The sequence below is a fragment of the Sphaerodactylus townsendi genome, linkage group LG03 (assembly GCF_021028975.2).
Source record: "Sphaerodactylus townsendi isolate TG3544 linkage group LG03, MPM_Stown_v2.3, whole genome shotgun sequence".
Lineage (NCBI taxonomy): Eukaryota > Metazoa > Chordata > Lepidosauria > Squamata > Sphaerodactylidae > Sphaerodactylus > Sphaerodactylus townsendi.
Genome location: NC_059427.1, coordinates 66,877,496 through 66,890,296, shown reverse-complemented (window position 1 = coordinate 66,890,296; position 12,801 = coordinate 66,877,496).

Below are 12,801 nucleotides of genomic sequence, written 5' to 3'. Positions count from 1 at the left end.
CCTGGTAAATTAGTAGAATCTGTCATTAAAGATAAAATTATAAAACATGTACAAATGCAAAACCTGCTGAGAAAGAGTCAGCATGGCTTTTTTGCAGAGGCAAATCCTGTCTTACAAACTTACTAAGGAGTTCTTTGAGGGATGTAAAATAGGCATGTGGATAAGGGGGAACCAGTGGACGTGTCTACTTGGATTTCCAAAAGGAAGACTTTGACAAAAGTTCCTCACCAGAGACTATTGAGAAACTTTCAGCTTAATGAAGGAATAAGAGGGAGGAAGTCCTCCTATATGGATTAAAAGCTGGTTGAGAAAACAGGAAGCAAAAGAGTGGGTGTAAATGGGAAATTCCTCACAATGGAGAGATGTGGGGGAGTGGTGGTCCCCCAAGGATCCGTCAGTGGGACCAGTGCTCTTTAACCTATTCATAAATGACCTGGAAGTAGGGGTGGAGTAAGCACGTGGTGGCCAAGTTTGCAAGATGATACAGGAGAATTATGTAAGGAGATTGGTGAGAACCACAAAAGGATTCTTGAGGCTCCAAGCGGACCTTGATAGAATTAGGTGAGTGGGCTAAGAGAAATGGCAAATGCAAGTTCAATGTAGCAAAATGCAAAGTGATGCACATAGGGGCAAAAAAATCCAAACTTCACATACTGCGCTACAGGGGTCAGTGCTATCAGTCACAGACCAGGAAAGGGATTTGAAGCGTCTTAGTTGATAGTTCCATGGGAATGTCCAACTCAATGTGTGGCAGCTGTTGAAAGAGGCCAAACTCTATGCTGGGGATAATCAGGAAAGAATTGATAATAAAACTGCAAAGATTGTCATGCCCACTTATATAAAGCAGCCGTGAGATGCGACCACACTTGAGTACTGTGTTGTTCAGTTCTGGTCACCACATCTCAAAAAAAGGATATTGAAGAGATAGAAAAAAAGTGCAGAGAAGGGCAAGCGAGGATGATTGGCGGGGACTGGAGCACCTTCCTTATGAGGAAAGGCTGCAGCGTTTGAGGACTCTTCAGTTTGGAGAGGAGGCGTCTGAGGGATATGATTGAAGTCTATAAAATTATGCATGGGGTAGAAAATGTTGACAGAGAGAAATTTTTCTCTCTTTCTCACAATACTAGAACCAGGGGGCATTCATTGAAAATGCTGGGGGGAAGAATTAGAACTAATAAAAGGAAACACTTCTTCACGCAGCGTGTGATTGGTGTTTGGAATATGCTGCCACAGGAGGTGGTGATGGCCACTAACCTGGATAGCTTTAAAAGGGGCTTGGACAGATTTATGGAGGAGAAGTCAATTTATGGCTACCAATCTTGATCCTCTTTGATCTGAGATTGCAAATGCCTTAACAGTCCAGGTGCTCGGGAGCAACAGCCGCAGAAGGCCATTGCTTTCACATCCTACATGTGAACTCCCAAAGGCACCTGGTGGGCCACTGCGAGTAGCAGAGAGCTGGACTAGATGGACTCTGGTCTGATCCAGCTGGCTTTTTCTTATGTTCTTATGTTCTTAATGATGATAGACTGATGATGAAACCCACTTTAGGTCTTCATTGGGGGAAAGCGTGGGGTATTAATATGTAAGGAAACTTGTCAGTAATGGGTAAGACCACCCAAGTCTTTCCTCAGTGTCTCTGATCAAGGTGCTTGCCACCAGTGGGGCATAATCGTGGAGGATGGGTACATGTATATAACAGCACAGTCATATTCCTTTGTCTGCTGCACGGATGATTTTCTGTTGGATGGACATTAATCACTAAAGAAGGAATGAAATGAATTTTCTGACCTCCAAATCACAGCAATCCAGTTCAGTTATAAAACTACTGAGGCCCTGTTTTCATGTGATTGCTTTGGGCCCACTCTTCAGTTGAATATATCTTTGTGAAAGGACAGTTAGAATACTATGCCTTTTGAGGCACCAATGCTGTTACATGCCAATGAAAGGAACCCCTTGAGGGACAGTAGACATGCTTCCAAATGATACTGAAACTATTTGAAGCAACCAGTAAACAGAACTGAGGTCTAGTATCACAAGGTGACAGCCATTATCGTCTTTGTTCCCCTGTCATAAACAAGGATTTGGTGTCTGTGGGGCTGTGAATACCAGTTTTCCCTAGAGAAATGTGAACATTCCAGGCACATTCCTGTGGGGATGTGATGGACAGTCAGTTTTGAAAAGGTCAGGATTAATCCTCAAACAACAATTGACATGTGATCATTCAGAAATATGTTGTGCTTTGACTAATAAAAATATTAAAATCCTCACAGCCTGGATGGGAAAATATTACTCTCCTTAAGTATTTATCTTTTGTCCTGGGTATTACTAAACAAAAACAGCAGCAAAACACCTGAAGTGTTTATTCCAGACTGTGTCTGTCATGAGGGCTGCTACCTGACCGTTTCTGAAAGGCACCTTGTCTTCTTCCCTTGTCCAGTGCCACCAAAGAGCAGCACAGAAAACAACTAGAAAGGAGATGCAGAATGGAAGCCTGTTCCAGGTTTGGGTCCCTCTTCTCTGGCAGATTTTTGCCTTGCTTAACGATACCTTGAAATGACTTTCCCCTACCATTTTCAAGTAATGAGCTTGCCTTCCAAATGTACCTTTGTATGGTGAGATCTGATGTACCAGACTTCTAGTTTTCAAGAGCCTCTTTGATATTTCTTTATTTAAGTCATTTTAGTCAACACTTCCATCCTGCATAGGATCCCCCAGGGTGACACACAGTAGATATTAAAGCTACATTTTACTACAAAAAGCAAGGGAAAAATAAAATTAGCAGATTCAAACAGCCAAAACAGCAGTATGAAAATTCAGTTTTCAAAAGCTGCATTAAAATCAGTCACTGATCAATAGTCAGTCAATAGTCAACATTAAAATGCAGCTTTATCTCCAATACTAGCGGGGCCCGGCCACGCGTTGCTGTGGTTTATTATGGTGCAATGGGAAAGGAACAGTAGCAGCAAATCAATTGCAGAGGCCAGCAGTATGTGCTCATGGAAACGCTCAGGCTGATACTGTGCGATGTCATTGATGTGTGTGACCGCATTCCTTGGGGGGGGAATGGAAAGGCACCCCTCCCACACATCTAGGTTGGCTGGTCACTTCCGTCTCCCTCTGCTAGGGTGGGTGGGTCATATCTAGATGATGGGCCCGCTCCCTCCCCTCCCTCGCATGCCACCCCCACTCTCTGTCCCCTCCCTCACTTCTCTTCCCTTGCATGCCTCCCCCTCCATCCCTTCCCTCTCCCTCCGCTGAATGTGTATGAGAGGAGGTGTGTTGTGTTGTGTGGTAGTAGTGGGTGAGGCACAGAGAGTGAAAGGTACCTGTGTGTGAGGGGGGAACCCCACCTGACGTCTCACACGGCAACTTGTGTATGTGCTTCACATCCATGAGAGTTATTGCCTATGTACTGTTTCCACTGCTCATATTTGGCCATCTGAGCGAACATTCTAAGAGCATGAACATTCTAAGGGTGACAGTTACACACAGGCAGCTTCATGGCCTGGTGCACCAGGAAAAAGATGTTTTACCTGGCTCAGGTGTGTTGTCTGACAGCGGGAGGTACGTAAGAACGCAGTCGGGGGAATGAGTAAGTGTCTGTGAAATTTTCAGAGCATTTGGGCCAGCAGGTGCAGGGTTATTCTTGAAGCAACAAACGCATGGTTCCATTTATATATATATAGTTTCTAAAGTCCATCAGCAAAGAACAGTTTTCTCCAGCAAGCAAAACACTGTCAAGGATGGGGTAAGATGGATTTCCATTGGGAGGATGTTATGTAGCCCTAGTAGTGACAGAAGGGACTATTTCTCTTGTGGACACTCACTGTAACTGTGAAAGTGAAGAGACACTCCGAGAAGTATCTACAATTATTACTTTAGTGTCTAGTTAAAGGCATAATGTAGCCCTTGAGGTTATGGTCCTAGACATTCTAGAACAGGGGTCTTCAAACGATGGCCCTCCAGATGTTCATGGACTACAATTCCCATCAGCCCCTGCCAGCATAGCCAAGTGGCAGGGTTGATGGGAATTGTAGTTCATGAACATCTGGGGGGGGCATCGTTTGAAGACCCCTGGTCTAGAGCTTTAAAGGCTGAGAATATCACCCTGAATTGGACCCAAAGCTAACTGGTAACCAGTGCCACTGGGATAAAATTGGAGATACAAACAACTGCCAACAGTCTGGCAGCCACATTCTGGACCAGTTACCATTTTTCAGAACTTGCATAGACAGCCCCATGCAGATCATCTTACAGTAAACTAATCTGTATGTCACTAAGGCATGAGTAACTGTGGCCAGTGCCACTACCTGGCCATCTAGAAGAAGGAATGGATGGAAAAGATAGACAATGACACACCACCTTTCCCCAGATCAGTCTCATTACTCACCAAAAGTGCCTGGGCTAAAATTGTTCACACCCCTCCAGTTTCACTGATCTCAGACATTTGTTCAGAACCTACTCAAAGATTTGATGGAAATGAGATTCAGTTGGTTGACATCTGCATTCTGCCCAACAGTCATTAGTCTCATTTTACCATGCTGTGGTAAGAATTTCTGTATTGGCGGACATGTCCTGTTTGTCACACAGTGTGGTGCTCTTTAGTATTTTTATTTGTTATTATTGGCATATTGTCTTCAAAGACAAAATTGTCAGAGGATTTCTCCCAGCTGTTTAATGTAGGTGTTAAATAGTGTAGGAGATAAGATAGGACCCTCCAGAATTATTTAAGTCAAACAATATGAATGCATCAGAAGTCACCTAACACTACTCTCTGAAACTGATCATCGAGGAAGCAGAGTACCCACTGCAAAATGGTCCAGAAAGATCCTACAGCCAATGATGCTGAAGGCCAATAGGATAAATAAAGTGTTCATCCTATAACATCTCCCAATGTAGGTTCATCCAACCACAGTTTCTGTATGAAAACCAGGTTGCAACCCAGGCTGGAAGAAGTCTAATCAGAGTCCTCCAGGAATTTCCAGAGGTGATTTGTCACCAGCTATTGGAGCACCATGGCTCAGCATGGAATACTAGAGATTATTGCCCAAATTGTCAAAGGTGGAAGGGTCAAGTAAGAGTTTCTTTAGCAGTGCTCTCACCACGTTCTCTTTTCACATGCTGGGGACCTTAAAGAGGCATTTATACATTTTTCCAACCAGCCAGACCCCCACCAGAAAGCACTAATGACCTAAGAAGGGTAGAGGCTGAATAAATGGATGATAGGTCTCACTCCTTCAAGGAACCTGTTCATATCCTTACACCAAAAAGTATCCAACAGAATGGACACACAAAAGCCAAACCAGATTACCCTCTGTAATTAATGCTTCGGAGCCCTTCGGGGATCGGGCGGTATACAAATTAAATAAATAATAAATAATAAATAATAATGTGGAATTATATGTCAAATGTCAAATCTCCTCATGAGAATACTGGTGAAGCCTGATGAAGGCATGGCATCATATCTATCGTGGTGGGTGTGCTTGGGGGCTCTTCCTCCACCATGCATATGGCCCTTTGCTTTAGATAGCAAATAGTCACCAGAGGATTTATTTGTACAGTGCAGCAATTCTGTGTTAAGCAACATATGATGTAAAGTGCAATGCCCTGTATCATATTTTATTAAAGTGGAGTTCAGAAGCTCGAGCATCACAAAGCGCAGGAGTCTGCTGTGCTCAGCAATGTGTATATACCCCACAATGAATATCTAGTCCATTGCCCTGGGCTCGCTAACTCTTACCACACAGAATGCCTTATTGACCCCAGAGAGTCTGTGTTTGAGACACAGGTGCTGTTGTCTCTGGAAAAAAAGCCATATGTGGCTACAGCAGGAAGAAGACCAGAAGAATGCTGAAACGGTACTAGACAACTGTGTGACAGGCAAAGGTCTCCACCCACCAGCTGCCTAACCTCTTTCAAGCTCTAGTCTCCTCCATACTCATAGAAGCTGACTTGGAAAGGAAATCAAGAGAACAGGGGCTGAGCTGGAAATCCCAAGAAGGGTCATTTTTGGTACAACGTCATTTGGAGGAAGCAGCTCTAAGCTGAGCTTGCATGTTTGAGGAGCAGGGGACCAGCAGAGTCTCAGCTCTCTGTTTACATAAACTTTTCATCTGCCCAGAGTCCTCATCTCTCCTCTCACAAGCATCAAATAAAAGCTGACAGAGTCTAAAATGGCAGATTTTGAATTCCCCACAACTATCAGAAATACAGTTGAAAATTACTCTAAGTGGACTTCTCTGCCAGAAAAATGCTACTTCTTTGAAAAATAAATCCTGAAAGTGACTTAAAGGGGGAGCCTGTGACCAACTCTCCTATTGATGATCAACCGATATCTTCCTTAGCCACCTTCCTACCCTTCCCATTCAGATTTTTTTCTCACCACTTTCACACCTAAGCTATTTCTCCTTTCTTTACCATATCTTTACCTCTCGTGAATTTAGCATCCATCATAATACGAACACTTCATGTTACCCCTACAAGTTGCTCAGTTATTACCTTTGTTACTTCCTCTTAGCCCAGCATTTTTTTCAATTACCATTCCCACTTCCCATTCTCCATCTATCACATAAATCCTTACTAGTTCTCCTATCTAATATTCCTCTCGTTTTGATCTTCTATGAACTCCCATCTAGTGATGCTGCCTATTGAAACTGGGCTGCAACAAGTCCTTTCTTTTTGCATTATTCTTAGGTCTGGTCCACATTTCTGTGCATTTTAGTTCCCCCTTTCCTGCAAATCATATGCCTAGTATAAGGCATAAACCAAGAACTCATGGATTTCAGCGGCCATAATTGGCTTATTCATTTGTTCATTCACTCATAGCATTTATATGCCACTTTTCGCCCCAAAGAGATCTCAAGTGACTTTCAGAAATATACCAAATTTGCTAAATAACAACTACAAACATGGGAAATGGGTCTTGGTCGGGTACTCGTTGATTAGTACAGGCCTTAGGCCGCTTTGACCTCTGGCCTTGCCTACAAGGACAGGGAGACAAGCTTAGCCATGCAGAACTCAGCTGCTGCTAGCTTGCTGCCAGCAATTCTTTCCTCCCTCCCCCCGCCAGCAGGAAAGGTCAACATTTATTTTATGTGTGTAAAGCTCACCCCATTTCCAAGACCTCAGGAAGCTTACTGAAGTCCTAAGCAGAGTTAAATCCTCCCAAGTCCATTGAAGCCACTAGGCTTAGAAGGTCATAACAATACAGTACATGAGCAGTGCAGTCAACCAGTTATTTTACTCTACCTTTTTCTATCTTTGGATGTCCAAATCCAGTCTGAATGAAAACATCTGTCCTTACTTCCAAAAGATACACAGCCTTGGGGCTTTGAAGATTCTCCATTGGAAGAGGATCCCAAAGTTAAGGAGCATTCAAGAAGTGCGCCTCATTGTCTGACACTAGTCCTGACTATGCTCATCATTTTCACTTATTCATTACATTTCTGTCCCACTTTTCCCATGGTGGTGATATCACAACTTCAGGTTCCTCAGGGATCTCGCATACAGGCTCTAGCCAGGCCTTGCCCTGCTTAGCTTCAGCATGGTTGCTGCATCATGTCTTCAGACTGTGCCCTGGCAAGAATATTTGTTGCTGGATTTAGCAGTTGTCCTGCTGGAACAGATGAATCAAGGTCATCTTTTATATGCTAGGCCCAAGACTGCATAAGTCAATGCAATATAAACTTGGTCCCTAGTTACTAAAATTCATGTCACTGGAGCCTTTTTTTAAAAAATTGTTCTGTCAAATGCTGGGTAAATTCTTCTTTCTCCCAGTGATAATTTCCTGCTGCACAATGCAATCAGTTTAGCCATGTGTGACCCAGGGTCCAGGGCAACTGCTCTGAGGCTCATACTGAGCTGGCCACAGCCACCAGGGATGGGTCTTCAGGAACCAGCAGTGATGTCAGCGTGGGGGGGTGGGGAGTACTGACATGCCACAGTTAACACAAGAAGAAACCATCCTGGCTGGGCCCACCATAACACAGGACCAAGCAGTTTGCATTTGCAGAGCCAGGGGCAGCAGGTCCAAACCATAAAAGACTGCTTAGGACTCAGAGGACAATCGACTTGCCAGAAGTCCTCACTCGGCACACCTAGTATTGAATATGCTCTTCTTGCACAGACATTGCATAATGTGAGACCACATGAGGAATTACACTGTGTAAGAATGAAAGTAATCTAGACTTCATTTGATATATTGCCGGTGATGATTTAATAACCTTAGCGGGGAGGAGCTTGGGTTCCCATCAAGCTGTTTGAGGCTAACAAGGAGCAGAGACCTTTGGAGTTCTTGCCTTGTGTAAATCCAGGCTCTTTGGATTACTATCGTCATTGTTTCAGTAAGGGAAATTGAGGAATAGATAGATTTCATGATTTAATCTGCAAAAATGGGATCAGGGAAACTTAGTTCAGATGCCTTTCTTTTGGCTTTCAAACATTCTTTATTCTTCAGTAGTTGTACCCTCTAGAATAAGACATGTCTGGGCATGCCTTACCCAGTGCTGTAAATAGAATAGGTTCTAGCACTGAGATTAATATCTCACTCACAGAACCATTTCTCACTTGTGGGAGGGCAAGGTTTAATTCTGCATCCCCAAGTGGAGATGCATATGGATATGAGCATCGCTTGCAGGTCTGTGTTTAATGAATTCCGAAGGGAGCTTGATGTAAGAAGCGCTTTCATACTGGGCTGAGTGGGTGGGTACAGAAGCAGGAATCCCTAGCAGGGAATGCTGACAGGCAGTCTGCATTGTGATCAAGCAGCCGCACGTACTAGGTTTCCTTTTAATTTAATTTTACACTGGATTAGTCATCACCAGAGTAAAAGGGGTAGTGATGTTGCAGGCTGGTGGTTCACATGTCCCTAGCAAACTGCCAGGGATATATACAGTGCTCAGCTGTTGCAGAGATTAGGGTAAAAACAGTCATAGCAGAATGAAACCAGTGCAATTAGTACCTTATGATTAGGCAGTCAAACTTTTCTGGCCTGTTGATGAACAAAGAAATGAGAAAACAGTGAAGCCAATTTAAGATGGAAGGTAGAGGACTCTCAAGATGGATATGCTCATTTCAGAAACAAAGCAAACGTTTTCTTCCAATCATCCAGAACGTCACTGAGCCCGTATTTCCTCCTCCTGCCCATCCCCCCCCCCACCTCTGGTGAACTGGAGAATAGCAATATGCTCATGGCAGGGGAAGTTGAGTCCCCTTTGCAATGGACCTGTTTGCCCTCAAGGATGGCTGCATTCCTTAGCCCAGATTCCTTCAGTACAAACAGTTGCCATCAGCAGGACCCTATTTTTGTTTCCCAGAAGGGGGCCAGCACACCTCTGGATAAAAAAGAGTAAGCGGGTGCCTTCTGGCAGAAAACGCCCCTCTCCCCAAGTAAATGAGGAAAAACTCCACTCTCCTTTTTATATACACATGGCCAAGATTGTGGATGGCTTGGGAAAGTGAAATGACTACTCACCTCACAATTTTTTTTTAATGTAACCAAAGTAGGCAAGTTTTACTGAGGCAGACATTCAATTTAGAAACTTTGTAACATATTCCCCCCTCAGGCAGAACCCATATAAATGTAATCAAAACACAAGAGAAACAAGCAATACAGAGCCATGGTCAGCAACTGCCAATGGTCAGAACTAACTGATGCCAGCCTCCCCATGGGTGTAAATCTGTCAGCTGTAAATCCATCACGCACACCCCTGACAACAGCCAGAGCTTTCCCTCTCAGAGAGCATGGAGTCTAAAGAGCAGCCATCTGACTTGAAGGTTCACATTGTGGCACCAGGTAATCACTGCAGACCTGCTTTCTGTCTCCACTAGGGATCCCTCGGAGAATGAATCACCTTTGAGGATGTGGGCTCAAATCAGACTTTGTTGCAGTCTGATATATTACTACCGCCCTCTGTCCTAATTCGAATGCATGAGGAACAGCATGAGGACAGAGCCCTTCAGGGGTGGGTGGTATAACAACTTGAATGAATGAATGAATGAATGAATGAATGAATGAATGAATGAATGAATGAATGAATGAATGAATGAATGAATGAATGAATGAATATAAAAAGGGAATAAGAAACATTGGTGAGCAGGGTTGGTGGGACTGGGGTCCAGCTGGACAGGTAAGAGCTGTAAAGGGTGCAAAGGTTTTCCAGGACCTACATTAATACACTCTACACAACATAAATGCAGGAACATCTATTATAATTGAGGGTCTAATTTTCCCCTCTCCCACTATTCTCTTTTCCCCTTCCCTGAAAGCTTCTGTAGCCTCATCTATTTCCTGCCTCTCTCTCTCCTTCCCACTCACTAGCCAACCTACCTTTATCAGCCCCCAGCCCCACATTCCTTTCCCTCCTTATATTCTCACGTCTCTCCTTCCCACCTACCAACCAACATATTTGACTTTCATTTACTTCATTTATACCCCACCTTCCCCCACAATTTGGACCCAAAGTAGCTAACATCTTTCTTCTTGCCTTGGTTTTATCCCTACAATGACCCTGTGAATTAAGTTAGGCTGAAAATGTGTAACTGCCCACAAGTCTCCCAGTGAGCTAAGTGATAATGTGAACCTGGATCTCTAAGATCATAGCCTGAAACTCTAACCACTATATCTGGCTTGGAGGGTGGGAGACTGCTCTTAATAGAAAGCTGTCAGTCCTAGGTGAGTTATGCAAGTTATGGGAAATCAAATAACCTAAAGGTTGCCGCCAGGCCTGGCTCCCTCCTCTTACATTTAACTCACAGAAACCAAGATTTGAAGACTGGAAATTCTGCTGCGCTTGCCTGCCAACAGTCACTGACAGCATGTGTTTCTTAGGGCTCAATCTGAGGCAGGGGAAATGTCCGAAGGTGGTGAGGGGCTGCACCAGTGGATTTGCCCTCTCTGGGACATTTACCCAATGGAGGGGGAAATCCGCTGATGGCCAGCTGCTGCAGCCCTCTGAGATGCTTTGACATGGTGCTCTGCACCATGTCAGTATTCCCGTGCCACTAGAGGCCCTGTCAGTGTAGTGGAGGCATTCTGGAGGTGTGACCAGGGGGTAGAGCTGACATTAGTCTGCTTCTACCCTGGCTTTCCCTCCAGATACACCATGGCCTGGACTTGTGACTTACGCTACCCATTTGTATGGCATAAGTCCATTGTGCCCAATGGGGGACTTGTTTTTTGCCTCCCTGCACCACTGAAAAGCCCTCTGGAGGTGGCAGGGTGGCACTGCAGTAGCACTGCTCCTGTCTGCTCCAAGACTCCAGGTTGGCTTGGCCAAGGAACTGGTTTTAAAACCCACTCACCCTCATGTTTTGGTGTGTTTTTTTAAGATTTCATTTTTTTCTGCAAACCTGGGGCTTTTCCCAGTTTTAGGAAGATCTGTCTGTTCATGACCCAAGCCTCTGGATTTAAGTATCCTCAGATTTGGCCATGTTGCAAATTAGATATACCGACAGCATTACTGAGCAACAGGCTGCATTCCATGACCATTTTGCACATTATGCAGTGGCAAAATCAAATTAGCTACAGAGCCTCCTCTCACAGCTCATCCTATTCCTCTTTCTTGGTTTCATAACAATCCACCTGGCCAAAGGAACAGACTAGCAAGATCCAATCCTTCATATTTAGATGAGAGTCTAACAGGAATTCCTAGATAAATATATGGGGGGGGGGGTTAACTGTCATGTGAGTGGCTGAAAGAGGATGGAAATGCCTCCTTCACAGCTATCATCTTTGCACTTCATAGTAGTTGCTATCTCTTTACTTGGTAAAGAAATGTTTTCTTGCTCTGTATATTGGGGATCTGCTCAGGCAGCTAGGCCATTGACTCTTGAATGAGTACAAGATATGACTTATAGAACTGACTGAGAAAAGGTGGAGAGCTCACACCTTTAATACCATCTAGCTGCAGCCAGGGTGAGCCAGGTGAGCAGATATCTATTCAGCAAAGATCCTCCCCATCCTTTAAATGCAACACTGATTGGCACTGGCCTACCGGAGCCCTTAATAGCATTCAAAGACCTAGTGGTAAAGAGAGCGAACAGCGAGGAAGAAGGTCTGGCTGTCCACCAAAACCAGCAACTCTGCCATTTGGACTGAGTGCTCCTAAATGTTTATTTGGGCATTGGGAGAAAAGTGGTAAAACTTCTTATATCTATCTTCTTTCCCTTTCCTGGAGAGAGTGTGCCTGCTAGTCATTCTTCTTTCTGTTTCTCATCCTGAGTTCTATTAGGGCTATAATCTTTTGATCCATCGTGATTTGTAAACACAGAGCTAACTGTCAGAAAGGGCTTGGTCCTGTTGAATGAATAATCATCCAAATCACTACAGTTCTGGCTTCCAAATGTCTATCCTGCTGCTCTCTGTGCTTCAGAATCCTCCAGTTATTTGATGGATACTATAGCAAATTGGCCACAATTGTCAGCTAGTGCTGAATAGTTCTGGTTTACAAGTAAACATTAGCGCTAATGTTAACTCTGCTGGGTCTATTAGCTCAATTAAAGTGCAGAAAATAATTTGGATCCAGAGGTTCTTAATCCTTTAATTGCCAATAATCCATTTTATGTGCTTTAAGATATAAAATGAGCCTAAATACTCAGGATTTCACTGCTTTAAAGATGCAATTTATATTGTCCAGCAGTTGCATAAGACAATTCTTGCCAGGAAATATTTCTATCTAGTAAACACAGATCACAAGGATGTATTAATTAAGATTCAGAGTTTACATTCTCCCTGTAGCAAGCTTGGTTTTTCTGTCAACTAAGTAGAAAGGATTGAACATGGCCGTCAAGTTGTTCAAA